The sequence below is a fragment of the Pseudochaenichthys georgianus genome, chromosome 13 (assembly GCF_902827115.2).
Source record: "Pseudochaenichthys georgianus chromosome 13, fPseGeo1.2, whole genome shotgun sequence".
Taxonomy (NCBI): Eukaryota; Metazoa; Chordata; class Actinopteri; order Perciformes; family Channichthyidae; genus Pseudochaenichthys; species Pseudochaenichthys georgianus.
Genome location: NC_047515.1, coordinates 8814674 through 8830225, shown reverse-complemented (window position 1 = coordinate 8830225; position 15552 = coordinate 8814674). Strand labels below are relative to the sequence as shown.

At 45.1% G+C, this 15552-nt stretch overlaps 1 long non-coding RNA gene across 1 annotated transcript; it reads left to right on the top strand.

Moving 5' to 3' along the window:
• Positions 1-420: 420 nt before the first annotated feature.
• Positions 421-12361, top strand: LOC139434959 (uncharacterized). The gene is made up of 3 exons (XR_011644238.1): positions 421-601; positions 2329-2443; positions 11708-12361. It is a non-coding gene; the product is annotated as an uncharacterized lncRNA (long non-coding RNA).
• Positions 12362-15552: the final 3191 nt, after the last annotated feature.

Here is a 15552-nt window from a genome sequence, read left to right as displayed (position 1 = left end):
GCATGTACGGAGGCTTGTATCGTTTTGGGCCAGTGACGTCACCGATGACAAACGAAGCCTCGCTGCCTGTCGATACCATGTGACTGCTTCAGATCGGTTGAACCGTTGAACCACAACGCTCATAATACCCATGGATGCAGGGGCGCCGTAAGGGGGTGACAAGTTAGGACGATTCTAAGGGCCCGTGACTGACAGGGGCCCCAAAATGTTCAGAACATTAAGAAAAAATATGTAAGTAACCTTTCATCAATTCTCAATAATTAACATTAATAGAACGTTATATTGATAAATTACTCACTAAATGTACGATTCATTTAACTTATTTTCTTCCAAAAGTTAATTACCCAAAGCCTCTGTACACCCCCTTCTATTTACGTGTAATGGTTTGGTCCTGCCTCCAAACGAGGTGCGGCACCGGCACTTGCAGAGAGTGAAAGCAGGAGGGATGCTAGTACTTAGCATACATACGTGTTTCATGTTTCATGTTTCATGTTTCAACGACCAACAAAGTCAGGCTCTAAGAAAAGAAGAGAAAGGAGAGAAAGACAAGAGAGAGGGACTAAAGGGCGACAGTATGTCACCCAGTTTTTCACAAGAAAAGGTGGGTGTGGTCCATGAGTGGTGGAAATTAGTCTGTTAGCTAATGTTTTTTTGTTTACTAAGCTGACATTAAGTACTGTTATCTTTACAGCAAATTCACTGCTCTTCACTGCTCTTTTAGCTGACATTTAAAGGTATGGTAGGTAATTCACTTCAGAAGCCATTTTGTTATATTCCATGGAATGCTCTTAACATCCGGTAGCAATGAATATATTAAATGCTTTGACAATAATTACAAAAAATTCATCTGTGGAAGCCGTAGTACTGTAAAAAGCACGACCAATCATCTGAGCCGGCCCGGCTAAAGTAACTGGATGGCCTACCTGCCTGTCAGCCTTCCATCTGTGCACAAACTTATCTCGTGCCCTCATTGGTCATGTGCGCGTTTGTGTGTGTTGGTGGAGGGGCTCTGTAAGGAACTCTGAAGGAAGGGGCAGATTTTTTTCGGTTGTGTACTTTCAAATTCATGCGCACTCGAGCAGGTTTCTCCATTCTTACCTACAGTAGGCTTACCTCCCTACCTTTAATAAATGCAGGCACATTTTTAGCGCCTGTTCATACTAAATCAGTTGTCCCTACCCCTGGTGCCAGGTCCAACAGATCCATCTTTAGGCTCAGCAGCCCCCCCCCCCCATAAGGCTGAACCTGAACCAGCTTTTCTCCAAACTGAAGGAGGTGAGCAGCATTGTGTTGAATGCCACTTAACATATCTGAAGGGAAACTGGAATACAATATATATATATATATAACAAAAAGCTAACATCTAATTTAAATTATACATTTCAAACACAGTATTTTCCCACATAGCCAATGATCTATATAAAACAAAAAACTGCTTTTAGTCTATTTAGGATGATGGACCGTTTGAAGTATTGAGTGATCAGTCTGTAAACAAAATGTTAATCACCGACATTTTGGTTATGATATTAATACTAATGTTATTATATTAAAGCAGGGGTGAGGAACCTCCGGCCCCCGGGCCGTATGCGGACAGCTAGAACATTTGGTACGGCCCTCAAGGTAATTTATAAACAAAGTGGCCTGTGCCTGGTGGTGGGGCCCAATGTGATATATTTTCATGGGGCCCAAAATGCCTGGCGGCGCCCCTGCATGGATGTATAATAAGAACCATATTACCCCTCCTGTACCCGGGCCCGGTGACACGATGGAATCAAGAGAGCTCAGACCCTCACTCATATCGAGGTCGGAACATGTCATAAGTAGGCTATAAATAGATACAAGCATAAATAAATGTAGGAATAAAAACATCAATAAATACAGGAATACATCTTACAGTGTTTTCAAGGAGATTCAGCGTGTGTGCTGTAGCTCAGCCTGAAAGCAGTTGACTCATGACTGCAGGGTCCCTGGTTCAACGACTGAACAATACGTATTTTTTGTTGTTTATAAAAGCTACAGCTAAATGAGATAATGTAGTTAATAAATGTATTCTTTGATATGGTTTAGCCTTTCTCAGGCTACAACATGGTTAAGTTTATGAATATTATTAAGGAATATAAATCCCTCTTTGCAATGTTTACCAGCCTCCTTAGGCTTTTCAATCACAATCATTCAACTGGAATAAAAAAAATATTGTTAACATGAAAATATGATGTTATGTTCGTTGTTTAGAGTTATTCTAAGGCTTTCCTCAATGGGAACTCGGTATGAGATAGAGCACACTGTTGAGATGTCTAATCTGCCTGTTTTACACACTTTGACCAACAGGGGGGTTTGTGTTCAAATGAAGCCCATGATGAAGCCTCATGAGATGAACCCTTTTGCGAACCAATTGGCTGGAAAGCTTCAAAGCTTCATAAGGCTTCATCTCGCCATCACTACTGTAAGGTATATTCTTGTTTAATTAGACTTCTCTATTTCATTTATTCTACTCTGTATAATTGTTCTGTAGTTATTGTAGCTAAAATGGCGCTTTTGAGAGATTTTAAATCTCAGATCCGCTCACGTGAACCTGTCACACAGGTCTCAGTAGGCATTCAAGCCTGCATTAAAATAGGCAGGGCCTCTCAGCTGTCGCCCATCAGCTATAGAGAGTTAACTAACTAGAGGGGCGTGGCCCCACAGCTGTGAGAACTCAGCAATCAGGCGTCCATTTTAGGTAGCTCTTTCCTGGAGCGTCAGCGTCTGACAGTCGAAGACTGACAAAGACATTGGAGTCCTGCGGGAGTAAGACTGACAAAGACATTGGAGTCCTGCGGGAGTCACGCGGGTGGCAAAGAGGAGGCAAATGCTACTCTGATTGAGCTACGTATCGCTGGTGTCTTATTTTCTTTTCTTTAGCTTTCTAGCCCCTCATGCTATAATCATGTGTATTTTCTCCATTCCTGTTCATGTGTCTTCTCGCAATTATCACTGGCCCGGTGTATCTCGTAATCGATATAACCGGCCTGCTCTCGTCTATCCCACGTGCTCCACTGACATCCAACATCTAGTTTCAGGTGGCCTGTGGAACTGCCAGTCAGCTGTTCCTAAGGCTGACTTCATCTCTGGCTACGCCTCCCTGCAGACCCTGGATTTCCTTGCTCTCACTGAGACCTGGATTACTCCATTCAACACATCCACCCCAGCAGCTCTCTCCACAGCATATTCCTTCTCCCATACACCCAGACCCACTGGCAGAGGAGGTGGCACTGGTCTCCTGCTCTCTCCCGAATTGGAGCTTTTCCCTCTTCGAGCTACCTAACTTCACTCCTTCCACCTTTGAATTCCATGCCGTCACAGTAACCCATCCTATACAATTAACCATTGTTGTTCTCTACCGTCCACCAGGCGCCTTGGGGGACTTCTTGGAGCAATTGGATAACCTGCTCTCACACATCCCTGAAACTGGTCCTCCCGCTGTATTTCTCGGAGACTTCAACCTCCAGACGGGGAAGATAGACGAACTAACATCTCTGTTAACCGCCTTTGCTTTCTCACTGTCTCCGTCCCCAACAACTCATAAAGCTGGCAATGTCCTTGATCTCATATTCTCAAGGAACTGCGCTACTTCTAACCTCTCTGTAAATCCGCTCCACACATCCGATCACTTCTTCATTTCATTCTCTCTACCCCTTTCCAAACATAACAAACTAATCTCTTCTCATCCTGCACCTGTCCGCCGTAACCTCCGTTCCCTCTCCTCCTCTACCTTTGCCTCATCGGTGCTCTCAGCCCTCCCTTCCTCTGCCTCGTTCCAACTCCTGCCTCCAAACTCTGCTGCAGAAACTCTCCTCTCTACTCTCTCATCCTCTCTGGACTCTCTCTGTCCTCTCACATCTCGGCAGGCTCGTCAGTCCCCTCCTGCTCCCTGGCTAAATGACTCACTGCGTGCTAATAGAACCGTCCTTAGGGCAGCAGAGCGGAAATGGTGGAAATACAAACACCGCGACGACCTTCTAACCTATCAGGCTCTCCTCTCCTCTTTCTCTGCTTCGATCTCTCAGGCAAAAAGCACTTTCTTTCAAGATAAGATCCAATCTTCCTATTCCAATCCTAAAAAACTATTTTCCATCTTCTCCACCCTCTTGGACCCTCCCAAAGCCCCTCCCCCCTCCTCACTTCTGTCAAGCGACTTTGTTAACCACTTTGAAAAAAAGGTTGATGATATTCGCTCTTCTTTTTCTGACTCACCTTTACTCACCGATGGGTCACCAGACCCTCCTTCCACCCGCACACTAACCTCCTTTTCCCCTCTCTCGCCAAGTGAGGTTCTTACCCTCATTACCTCTGCCCGCCCTACCACCTGTCCTCTGGACCCTATCCCCTCAAACCTCCTTCAAACTATCGCTCCTGATATTCTACCGTTTCTCACCCATTTCATCAACACTTCTCTAACTTCTGGTCACTTTCCAAACAGTCTCAAGGAGGCAAGAGTAAACCCTCTCCTAAAGAAACCCACTCTCAACCCGTCTGATGTTATAAACTACAGGCCTGTCTCTCTCCTCCCGTTCCTGTCTAAAACACTTGAACGAGCTGTCTTTAAACAACTCTCCTGTTATCTCCATCAGAACAACCTTCTGGATCCGCACCAGTCTGGTTTCAAGGCAGGTCACTCCACAGAAACTGCTCTCATTGCTGTCATTGAGGAACTGCACACTGCCAAAGCAGCATCCCTCTCCTCTGTCATCATCCTTTTGCATTCGACACAGTGAACCATCAGATCCTCCTTCGCACTCTCCAAGAACTTGGAGTTTCAGGCTCTCCACTTTCACTCCTCACCTCATACCTCAAAGACCGTACCTACAGGGTAACTTGGAGAGGGTCCGAGTCCGACCCTTGTCAATTAACTACAGGGGTCCCTCAGGGCTCTGTTCTTGGTCCCCTCCTCTTCTCCCTGTACACAAACTCGCTGTCATTAGCCCGCATGGTTTTTCATACCACTGCTACGCTGACGACACCCAATTAATTCTGTCCTTCCCCGCTCAGAGACCCAGGTCGTCGCACGCATCTCTGCTTGTTTAGCTGACATCTCTCAGTGGATGTCCGCTCATCACCTCAAGCTCAACCTTGACAAAACTGAACTGCTTTTCCTTCCGGGAAAAGATTGTCCCACTCTTGACCTGACTATCAACATCGGCACCTCTGTTGTTTCCCCGACCCAGACTGCAAGGAATCTGGGTGTGATCCTAGATAACAACCTGTCCTTCACTGCAAACATCGCTGCTACAACCCGTTGCTGCAGATACACGCTTTACAACATCAGGAAGATACGTCCCCAGCTGACCCAGAAAGCGACGCAGCTTCTGGTCCAGGCTTTCGTCACCTCACGCCTAGACTACTGCAACTCCCTCCTGGCTGGTCTACCTGCATGTGCCATCCGACCTCTGCAGCTCATCCAGAATGCAGCGGCTCGTCTGGTCTTCAACCTTCCTACATTTTCCCACACCACTCCGCTCGTCCGCTCCCTTCACTGGCTTCCAGTAACTGCTAGAATTCACTTCAAGACACTGGTACTTGCGTACCATGCTGCGAATGGATCTGGCCCTTCCTACATCCAGGACATGGTTAAACTATACACCCCAGCGCGTGCACTACGCTCTACATCAGCCAAACGACTCGCTGCACCCTCGCTGCGAGGGGGACCCAAGTTCCCATCAGCAAAAACACATGGGTTTGCTAACTTGGCTCCAAAATGGTGGAATGAGCTCCCCATTGACATCAGGACAGCAGAAAGCTTACACACCTTCCGGCGCAGACTGAAAACTCATCTCTTTCGACTCCACCTCGAGCGATAGAATTATTAACAAATAACTGCTAACAGAGCACTTATATACTAATAAAGGACTGGCTTATCTATAGCCACTTGAGTAGCACTTGAAATGCTTGGCTCTATGAAACCTGATGTACTTATATGATTCTGTTTTCTTCAAGGTTGTGTCTTCCTGGTCGAATGTACTTATTGTAAGTCGCTTTGGATAAAAGCGTCAGCTAAATGCAATGTAATGTAATGAACATTGCTCAACTTTTGAAGCGAGCAACGCGTAGCGACGATTCCACAATGCAGTTCGGCGAAGTGTGACGTCACCCCATTCAAAGTGAATGGGCAGAAGCGTTGAAGCAACATGTGGACGGGCCGTAAAGCTGCTCCAGAGCCACTATTTCAAGCATACTACGTCATCGAGTGCCGCCGAAGTACTGTGCCAATGTCCAGCATACTTGGAAATATACCGAGCCCCGCGTACTTCGTTTGGAGACATTTCGAGGCTGCACATGTGTAGACTCCGCGGTCTTAAAATCCCCACAATGCTTTGCGCACGGACTAATTTCCACAAATCTGTGGTAGAAAATGTAAGGCGGGGCCTCTCATATGAAGCACACCTGCACACTTGCTAGCCTGTTCCACTCTTTGTTTTCCGAATGTCAGGAAGTATTCTTGCCTCGCTTCTGAAGCAAGACGCTCGGAAGACATGTGCTACCAAGCAAGCGTACTCGAGATTGAGAAACACCCCTAGTTTCCCCTGCTGCTGGCTGTATTACCACTAGATTCCACGGGTCCGTCTGCGCTGCGTTACGGCTGCGCCGCAGCGTTCAGCGATCGAATATTACAATTACTGTTAGAGCCAGTATTTAGATTTTTATAAGAAAGGCCACCTAATTGTGACGTCTGTAGTCAACGCACTATAAAGGACTACATTTCCCACGGCGCCTGTGCTAAAGCCACAGTGATGGGCAACCTGTTTGAGAGATGCCGTCGAGGAACAGTTTTAACCGTACACGTACATACAAATCGTACAAGTACCCTTTAAATTATGAAGTTATATAAGTGTTGAGGTATAACATTATTATATATTGTATGACTCCATAATACTGTGTACCATATTGTTTTATGTAAGTAGCTGCGACTACTACTGTGTTCATTGGATAGCGCTGTCGTACATGATTGTGATGTCACTACCTGGGGTATAAGACCGTTGGAGTCACGCCCCTTCTCTCTCTGTCCTTAAGTCTCTTGACCTGTGTGCATCTAATAAATAACGCCGTGATGAATGGCTAAACTTGAACTGCTGAGAATAGTCACCTTTCTGCTACAGAGAGACAAAAGGTATAAGTCTAAATCTGCTAACAGGTTAAGGGCCCAGATATGATGAATTATTCTACAGTTCGAAGCGCACGTGCGATAACGAGGCGAGAAGATTGCCTGTTAGCATGGTTAGCATAGGAGTAGCTAGTTAGTCACGTGTTAAGCTAGTTTAGCATCGGGAGAACCGAGGGAAGCTAAAGCTACGCTAAACTAAGCTACTGAAGCTACAAACGCAAAAGCCATGTGTGACGGAGCGGATCACATGAGTGACTGACTCCGCCACGGACAGCTGACACACACATGCACACACAGTCACACACCAAACATGTCCTGCTCTCTATAAAAAGAAACCATGCAATGTATTATTTATTGTGTATTTGTTAATTTGTTAAATGATTATGTTAAGAGGTGGTTAACCTGTTTATGTTTGGGTCGAATTGTTATATTGAAATGTGGTTTGTAGTGTAATTGTTGTCACCTGTTGACGGTAAGCCTGGTGGGAGGGGCTACGGGTTAATAAGGGACGGGGTTGGCCCTGGAAGGGGGACTCGGGGAATGTTGCACAGAAGGCAACAGCTGGCACGTGTTCGAGAGATCGTTGCAGAGAAGGCAACAGCTGAACACGTTTACTCTCCGGGAGTGATGGACGGTCTGATTTGGACGTTTATTTTGTTTTGTTTAAGTTGTGCTGGTTCGTTATTTTTATGTTTTGCTGCTGTTATTAAAGTTTTGGAGCTTAAATCATCCGACTCAGCCTATGTTTTGAACGGAGAAATAGAACCCCGTCACATATGGTGTCAGAAGTGGGATGGCTAGTCGGAGGAAGCTGGGCGGCGCTGCGGAGCGGCGTACGGGACTACGATTCCGGCGTCAGCAGCAGGAGGAGAGCGCGGCTGTCAGGTCGGAGCGGGCATGGGAGACGGAGGACGATGATGAGGACGGGTCCTGGGTGGGCCCAGCGGCTCCTGCGGCCTCGGGGTCGGCCAGTGAACCAGGGCGAGAGGAGTTCCTGTTGGCGGAGCTCCGGGACCTACAGACTTCGGTTCCGGTTGGTGGTCCGTTTCCTCAATCGGACTCCGGTGGCCAGCCTTATCGGCCGGCGCCTGGGTGGAGGCACTGTGCGGTGCGGAGATTCCACCGTACCAGAGCGGTGAGGACATGTGAATTGTTTGGTGCTGTTTGGACGCATTGCCAAAGCGTGAAGGTGGCTGTTTGCCTTTCCAGGTTGCCGCACATTGCCAACCTTGGGGAGGGAGAGGATAATGTGACGGAGCGGATCACATGAGTGACTGACTCCGCCACGGACAGCCGACACACACACGCACACACAGTCACACACCAAACATTTCCTGCTCTCTATAAAAATAAACCATGCAATGTATTATTTATTGTGTATTTGTTAATTTGTTAAATGATTATGTTAAGAGGTGGTTAACCTGTTTATGTTTGGGTCGAATTGTTATATTGAAATGTGGTTTGTAGTGTAATTGTTGTCACCTGTTGACGGTAAGCCTGGTGGGAGGGGCTACGTGTTAATAAGGGACGGGGTTGGCCCTGGAAGGGGGACTTGGGGAATGTTGCACAGAAGGCAACAGCTGGGACGTGTTCGAGAGATCGTTGCAGAGAAGGCAACAGCTGAACACGTTTACTCTCCGGGAGTGATGGACGGTCTGATTTGGACGTTTATTTTGTTTTGTTTAAGTTGTGCTGGTTCGTTATTTTTATGTTTTGCTGCTGTTATTAAAGTTTTGGAGCTTAAATCATCCGACTCAGCCTATGTTTTGAACGGAGAAATAGAACCCCGTCACACCATGGCAAATAGAACCACGAGGAAGAGCAAGTGGCCCATGTTCGACGCGAGAGCAGAAGAGTATGAGCTCTGGGAAGAGAGGATGCTGTGTTGCATGCACGGAGTAGGATTGAAGGAGACCATCCTTCGAGCACCCACTGGAGAGCTGACCGAGGAACTGACGGCTCAAGACGACAAGCTCAATGGAGACGCCTATTGTGAGTTAGCGCCGCTACTCGACAATACCAGTTTAGGACTGATATTCAGAGACACGAAGGACAAGGGCCGAGAAAGTCTCAGAGTATTACGGGAGCACTACATTGGAAAAGGCAGGCCCCGAATCGTCACCTTGTTCATAACCATGACTGCGCTGAAGAAAGCTGATAAGTGACAGAGTACATTATCCGAGCTGAGCAGATCATTACGGCACTCAGGAGCGCGGGAGAAGCACCGAGTGAGGGACTAATGATGGCGATGGTTATGCGGGGATTACCCAAAAAATACAAGCTGTTCACACTAATGGTGACACACGGTGACACTGAAGTAACGTTGGGACAGTTCAAGGCGAAGTTGATTCAGAAGATTCAGCCTCAGACGAGACGAGCAAGAGGGTGCTGAGGGTCCAAGCAGCGACAAAGTGAAAGCCCGCCAAACGATTTATCACCGATGGCGACGGAGAACGCGTCGGCGCATGTTGGCGATGCGTAGAGAAAGTCCACCGAAAGGATGACTGCAAAAAGAAAGTCTGGTGTAGCTTTTGCAAAGGGCACACAGACAAAGCATGCCCAAAGAAGGACCGCGGTGATGCCGCTCGGTGCGCGAGCATGCCAGGTGATACCGGAGAAGCTGCGGGAGGAGATGACTACACCCTCAAAGTGCAAGCTGAAGAGACCAGCCTACAGAGACAACAACTACAGACCCACAGAAAAGGATTGATCGTGGACACGGGAGCGTCGTCTAAGCTAGGATGCATAAGTTTGGAGCAGTGTGTTATGCGTACCAGCAGGACAGGGGAAAATTAGATACCATGTGTGAGAAAGGACGTTTTGTAGGGCATGACAAGGGAAGCCCCGCCTATCTAGTTGACTACCCCGACAAAGAGAAGGTGCAGAAGCACAGACTAGTAAAGTTTATCACCAGCACAACTTGTGATAGCGAGACTCAGACACAGAGGCTAGAACAGGATTCGGAGGAAGACTGTGAAGAGGGAGTAAAGGCCCCACAGCCTAGTGTACTGAGCAAAGATGTACAAACTAACGGTCCACAGTCAGCACCAGAGGATGATGGCGAACAGCTCCCTAGGGTGGCGTCACATGCCTCAGACAGTGGGAGATATCCCAGTAGGGAGCGCAAACGCCCAGAGTACTTGAGAGATTATACTCAGGAAGATAGTGATGAAGATGATAAAAAACTAGTGTAGATTATTGTTACAGAGCAGTTTGCGGTGTACCTCTGACCTTTAAAGAGGCCATGACATCGACTGAGTCAGAAAACTGGGGAAAAGCGATGGATGAGGAAATTAAGTCTCTAGAAGACAATCAGACTTTTATCCTGACAGAATTGCCGGAGGAGAGGAAAAGAGTGGGAGGTAAATGGGTCTATTCAGTTAAGGGAGACGTTGACAGACACGACAAGTACAAAGCTAGGTTCGTAGCGAAAGGATACAGTCAGAGGGCGGAGATAGATTACGAGGAGACGTTCTCACCAACAGCCAACCTGACAAGTGTACGTGTATTAATGCAGAAGGCAGATGTTGCATCAATGCTTAACAGATGACAATTTCACTCAGAACCCGGCAGACCACTGCGTGTACTCCAAGGAGTCTAAAGAGGGGAAAGTAATAATTGCTATCTGGGTCAATGATCTTATCATCGCAGCCATCACATGCTTCTGACATTGGATGAATGTAATTAACTGTAGCTCTCTAGCTAGTTTATTCACGCAATTTAAACCAAAGTATAGCCTATAGCTGCAATATAAGTTAGTGTGCATGTTGTCGGATGTCCACTGACTAAAGGCCCTGACACACCTACCCGATATTGGCCGTCAGAGGCAGTCGGGCATTCGCGGCGCCCTACTCAGGTTGGTGTGTCCCGCACCGTCATTGCTTTACGGCACATTTTCACACCTCCCGCGGCCGATTCAACATTCAACGACGTAAAAGTCGGGACGCCTTCGGTACGCATTCTTTGGTCTCAGGTTGGTGTGTAGCGGCCTTAACGTAGAGCATTCACACAGGATCTGCTGGTCCTATGATGTCCTGTGAGGAACAGAAACACAAGCAGCCTGCTGGACTCAGATCTCTAGATACCACATCACTCCTCCGCTGCTCCGATACAAGTCCGGGCTGCGGTAGTTTGTTGATACGATACATGTCGTCTTCTTCTGTATGCTTTAATCGAGGCTACGTAGTTATGCAGCGCCCCTATCGGCAGTAAATGGAAGTTCTACAAAATACCCCGTTTAGTGCAATTATTTCACAAGCTTTGTTATACACACCTCTAAAAATTACTGAGGTCCGGACCTCGGTGACCTCAATGGTGGATACGGCCCTGGCTGTCACAGGACTGTAAAAAACAATATGTCTGTCATAAACTGATACAGTCAGAAATAGCTCCACTTGAGCTGCTTTTTACGTGTTATCTGTGTGTACGAGCGAGTTGTCTTTGTGTGTACGAGGGGAGAGACAATGACAGCGGACCTGGTTGTATAATTTGTGTTTTGTAATTGTATTCTTTTATATTCCTAATTCAATTAAATAATGTTTTAATTATTTATTCGTTTCATCTATGCAGATGACCTCTGCATCACCACCCAACAAGTAGACCTCCAGAAGATTGAGCCTGTCCTTGAAAGTGCCCTCCAAGAAATGTCAAGCTACTACAATAACAACCACCTGAAACCCAACCCATCAAAAACCCAACTATGCAGCTTCCACCTGAGTAACCAAGACGCTAAAAAAGAACTGAGCGTCACCTGGGATGGCCACAAACTGTCCAACCATACGCATCCCATGTATCTTGGTGTTACACAGGATATGACACTCTCCTTCAAGAAACACCTGGAGAACACCAAAGCCAAGGTCAACACCCGCAACAACATCCTACGGAAACTAGTGAACTCCAAGTGTATTAAAAAGTGGCTCATTGAAAACCAACAGTGTCAGCACTGATGTGTGGGTGTAGGTGTGTGTATGAGTGTGTATTGTAAATGTTTTATTTATGTATTGATTTATTATCATGACTTGCTCTTATCTGTATTCAGTGATGTCATCTATTGTAAATATGGTATAACAATGTTGTGGTATTTTTATTATTGCTTTTAGGATGTCTATCACCATCTGGCAAAGGGACTATCGATGAAAACTAGCCTTTTGGCTAATTCGAGTACTTTTACATGTTTTTAATATGTTGATTAATGTACACTGTCCCTTGTTTTAAATAAATCAATTCAATTCAACAAATAAAATATTCAGCTTTTCCAGCTAAATTCAGCAACAAATGTACACAGTTTACAGCATCCACACGCATTTTCAGCAGGAAATGCATTTTCTAGTATTTATTTTGCGATCCAGATATACCAACATAACCAATAAACTCCCTACATTCAAAAGGAGTGTTTGGTGTAATCCAATACAAGAAAAAGATGTGTCCCATTGACCAGCAATATATAGACATGCATGTCATGTCCTCCTTCATGGTGTATATTTATTGACAGCAAAGTGAGACTTCAATTAACTTATTAATTGACTAAATTAAAACATTTTAAAACCAAGATTATTCACAAAAAATAGTATAGTATATATATATACACAGTGCAATAAGCTTCTTAGTGCAATAAGAAGCTACAGGGACGTTAATCTAACGTCGGTAATATTAACTTTATTTAATACAACATTTAAGGTACAAGATTTAATCATACAGCCCATTGTAGTATAATATTTTACAAATGATGAATTACAGCAAACATGTGCAATATATCCATTATTACAGCTCCGTGGGATGGCAGTAAGGCGATATGGGTCCGTTCTTATTGTGCATCCATGGGTAAATGGTAGCTAGTTAGTGCTCTTACCTGTGATGCCTCCTCCAAACAGCATAATAACCAGACTGTATCATTAAAACTAAGTACCAGTTCTAGATCCTTGACTTTAGACAAACAATTCAAAAAACTAAATGTATTTAAAGACCAATCTTTATTTGAATGTGCCTCTTAACCTGAGATATTAGTTATACAGTAATAGTATTTGTGAGGGATTCATTTTGTCTTTACTCCTAAGTGTCAAAGAATAATTCTCCTTACTCCTAAGATATTTGACCTTTCGGCCTGTTGACGTTTTACGACCAAGCCGAAGTCTGTTATCTGTCTTAAGGATTGGGAACGGTCAGCTGTGGCTGACCTTACCAGTTTTATGACCGGTCAACTCTCGGTCATAGGAGCCATAGAGTCAGATAAAGTGATTCAGTGACCCCCAGGTGTTCACAGATGCTTTCCCCAATATGGGGGTTGACTCTGAGTGAAGCTAATTAAAGGTCTGTCAAGATGAGAAGAGATTCAGAATTGACATGGCAACCCACCCATGCAGTCAGAACTTTCTCACTGCTGTGACTTGTGATGTGAATTTATCCGGCCGATGCTTGTATTAAACTACCAGTGTTTGACATCAGAACTCCTGCTCGTCCTGTGTCTCCTTCATGAGTCGGTGACTCCCACTGCATTGCTACACAGAAGTTTCCCTTACAGTATTGACAATCTAAAAAAACTGAGCAACTCAACAGTCAACTTTATCTTTCTTATTGTCCAAAGCATTTATTATTTTCATTTTTCCCCTCTCATATTCAGTGTGGACGGATTGAGACAGCATGGTGTCCAGAGAGCTGCAGAGACTTCAGGGAGAAACCTCCGTGTGATGGACATCCTGTCTGTTGGTTTGGAGAGGACTGAGGGTCTTTCCTCAGCGATGGAGGAGCCAATGCTGGGCACAGCTGATACCAACTGCACAGGCCTAGTCTATCACTTTATTTGACTAAATGTGTTTACTTATACATTTAATAGGTTTACACCTTCTGTCCATATGTGCTTTTTATTTAAAACATGTTTGATTCAGTTTTGGTTCACATTTCAATAAATTGTATTTGTATTTGCACTCCTTTTGTTTATTATTCTTACTGAAAATGTTAGATTACACATTCACATCTGACTGAAGATTGGCCCCATTTATTTGTGACGTTGCAAACTCTGCGGTACAAGGCACAAGTGATGTGAAGCTCATAAAGCGAGGCAAATAGAAATAATCAGCTGATGGAGTGTAGATGTGGAAATAGGTGCATTCGATCAGCTGACTGTGTTTTCACAATAAAAGTAGTTTCTTAGTGAATGTCCTGTACTGTAATTGTAATGATTTTTTTTTATTTCAACAGTGAGCTACAAAGACGATCAGATTATGAATGAACAGTATGAAGCTCATCAACATTGATATATATTTTATTATCAAAATAATATTTAACTGTTATCAAAACGTAGTGCAACTGTAGAAGCTTGATGTGTTGTCTCACTGAAAGAATAACTTTTACCACGTTTTTTTCAGACAATATTGAGAGATAAATAGTAGCAGTTCTCACTATGTGTTAAATATCTTTGCCTTCAATACATTAAATTAGAAAGCTAACAAAACCATATTTCTTTAGCCTTTATTTATACAGGTGTAGATATCATTGAGACACAAGGTCTCATTTTCACACAATCATATTGCTTGTTAACATCTAAATGTAACCTTTTGCATGGAAAAAACTATAGGTTACTTACGTAACCCCAGTGCTCAGAGTATCATGTAGTGAGATGTCTCACTATGGGATGCGCCTCATCGCGGAGCAAACAGAAGCATCAATCTCATTACGCCAATCCTGATTGGCTGGTGATCTTGACGTCAGCGTCAGGGGAATCCACCCCCTATAAGTAGCTTGCACTACGTCGCATGCGTCATTCAAAATAAGCACCTCTTCTCGCTTCACCATAGCAAGGAGGGCCGTCTGGTGAGACATCTCACTTCATGTTACTCTGAGGCCTGGGGTTACGTAAGTAACCTATATTTCTCATTCATAACACTCCGTTCGATGTCTCACTATGGGATATTGTAGCTCCCGTATTGCCAGACGAGCTTATCTCGAAATTCACCAAACCAACCAGAACTTAACAGGTAGAGCTCTGACTCAACAAGGTGCCCAGCACTGCTCGGGCCACACTAGGAACAGAGACGTCTAGCCTGTAAAAGTGGACAAAAGTGAGCGGCGAGGACCAGCTCGCTGCTGCACAAAAGTCTTGGATGGAAACACCCTTGAGCAAAGCCCAGGATGTAGCCAGACCACGAGTCGAATGAGCACGCCGACCCGAAGGTACCTGCAGATCCTGACTCGTATCAATAGCAGCCAGGTACACTTTGATCGTAGAGAAAGCTCTGTGTTTATCAATCAAGTCCTGTAGAAATGATAAAAAATCACCCCGACAGGACATTGAAAAGAGATGTGTCCTTTTAAGGCACCACTCCTCAAATACCCTCCACTTACAGTCATAGAGAGACCTGGTGGAGGAAGCTCTCGCACTCTGAATAGTGTTTATCACCTTCTGAGGGAGTCCCACTGTA